The sequence below is a fragment of the Petromyzon marinus genome, unplaced genomic scaffold, assembly GCF_048934315.1.
Source record: "Petromyzon marinus isolate PM22_M1 ecotype Great Lakes invasive population unplaced genomic scaffold, UKy_Petmar_22M1.pri1.0 PM_G_Scaffold_156, whole genome shotgun sequence".
Taxonomy (NCBI): domain Eukaryota; kingdom Metazoa; phylum Chordata; class Hyperoartia; order Petromyzontiformes; family Petromyzontidae; genus Petromyzon; species Petromyzon marinus.
This window is the reverse complement of record NW_027422713.1, coordinates 295,001-297,500: the sequence shown is the minus strand read 5'-3', so window position 1 is coordinate 297,500 and position 2,500 is coordinate 295,001.

The following is a 2,500-nucleotide window of genomic DNA, read 5'->3' as shown; positions in this document are numbered from 1 at the left end:
AGGCGCTCAAAAGACTTCATTACCACAGATGTAAGGGCGACCGGTCTGTAATCATTTAGTCCTGTTGGCCTTAGCTTTTTGGGCACAGCGATGATGGTGGAGGACTTGAGACAGGCTGGTACATGGCATGTCTCCAGGGAGGTGTTAAAGATGTTGGTGAACACCGGAGACAGCTGGCCAGCGCAGTGCCTGAGGGTGGCTGGAGAGACAGAGTCCGGCCCGGCTGCTTTGCGTGGATTCTGCCTCTTGAAAAGCCCATTAACTTCTCCCTCCTGAAAGGAGAGAGTCGTTTCTGTAGTATGGGTGGGGGATGGGGCCTCTTGGGTGGGAAGGGGTGGTTCAGGACAGTCCAATTGTCTTTCAAATCTACGGTAGAACTCGTTCAGGTCGTTGGCTAGGCGGGAGTCGTTAGTGGTGTGGGGCGCTCTGGGTTTGTAGTTGGTGATGTGCCTGAGCCCTTTGGCAGACAGAAGCAGCGTCGTTAGTAGAGAACTGGTGTTTTAGTGTCTCTGAGTACAGTCGTTTAGCCTCTCTCACCGCTTTGCTAAACCTGTTCTTCGACTCCTTGAATCTGTCTCTATCCCCACTCCTAAACGCTTCCTCCTTCTCCAACCTCAACCTTTTGAGCTTTGCTGAGAACCAGGGCTTGTTGTTGTTAAAGTTCACCCTGGTACGTGTTGGGATACAGCAGTCCTCACAGAAGCTGATGTACACAGCCTCTGTGAGTTCATCCAGACTATTGGTAGCAGTCGTGAACATATCCCAGTCAGTACAGTCTAAGCACGCCCGCAAATCTTCCACAGCCTCACTGGTCCACTGTTTAGATGTCCTCACAGCAGGTTTACAGAGTTTTAGTTGCTGCCTGTATGCACGAATCAGGTGGACCAAGGGAGTTCTGTGCGAGCCGAACAGCCCCGTGACCCACAAGAGAAACATCCCCGCCAAATTCGAGCGTTTGACGGGGTCTATCCGTGAAAAAATATTCACGTTTTTGAGTGCACATGCATTTCTGCTGCAAATGCCTCTGGAAGTTTCATGCCGTTCGTATGCCAATTGTGGCAACACGAAAATGACCCGTTTTCCCATTCCGAGGGATTTCTGTGCGACCCTAACAGCCCCGTGAGCCACAAGAGACACATCCCCGCCAATTTCTAGCGTTTCACGGGGTCTATCCGTGAAAAATATAGACGTTTTTGAGTGCACATGCATTTCTGCTGCAGATGCCTCTGGAAGTTTCATGCCGTTCGTACGCAATGTGGCAACACGAAAATGACCCCTTTTCCCATTCCGAGGGATTTCTGTGCGACCCTAACTAACAGCGCCCGTGAGCCACAAGAGAGACATCCCCGCCAATTTATAGCGTTTCACGGGGTCTATCCGTGAAAAATATAGACGTTTTTGAGTGCACATGCATTCCTGCTGCAAATGCCTCTGGAAGTTTCATGCCGTTCCTATGCAATGTGGCCACACAAAAATGACCCGTTTTCCCATTCCGAGGCATTTCTGTGCGACCCTAACAGCCCCGTGAGCCACAAGAGAGACATCCCCGCCAACTTCTAGCGTTTGACGGGGTCTATGCGTGAAAAATATTAAAATTTTTGAGTGCACGTGCCTTTCTGCTGCAAATGCCTCTGGAAGTTTCATGGCGTTCCTATGCAATGTGGCAACACGAAAATGACCCCTTTTCCCATTCCGAGGGAGTTCTGTGCCACCCTAACAGCCCCGTGAGCCACAAGAGACACATCCCCGCCAATTTCTAGCGTTTCACGGGGTCTATCCGTGAAACATATAGAAGTTTTTGAGTGCACATGCATTCCTGCTGCAAATGCCTCTGGAAGTTTCATGCGGTTCGTACGCAATGTGGCAACACGAAAATGACCCGTTTTCCCATTCCCAGGGATTTCTGTGCGACCCGAACAGCCCCGTGAGCCACAAGAGACACATCCCCGCCAATTTCTAGCGTTTCACGGGGTCTATCCGTGAAAAATATCAATTTTTTTTTGACTGCACATGCATTTCTGCTGCAAATGCCTCTGGAAGTTGCATGCGGTTCGCATGCAATGTGGCGACACGAAAATGACCCGTTTTCCCATTCCGAGGGATTTCTGTGCCACCCTAACAGCCCCGTGAGCCACAAGAGAGACATCCCCGCCAATTTCTAGCGTATCACGGGGTCTATCCGTGAGAAATATTCACTTTTTTGAGTGCACATGCATTCCTGCTGCAAATGCCTCTGGAAGTTTCATGCGGTTCGTATGCAATGTGGCGACACGAAAATGACCCGTTTTCCCATTCCGAGGGATTTCTGTGCCACCCTAACAGCCCCGTGAGCCACAAGAGAGACATCCCCGCCCACTTCTAGCGTTTCACGGGGTCTCTCCGTGAAAAATATCACATTTTTTGAGTGCACATGCATTCCTGCTGCAAATGCCTCTGGAAGTTTCATGCGGTTCGCATGCAATGTGGCGACACGAAAATGACCCGTTTTTTCCCATTCCGA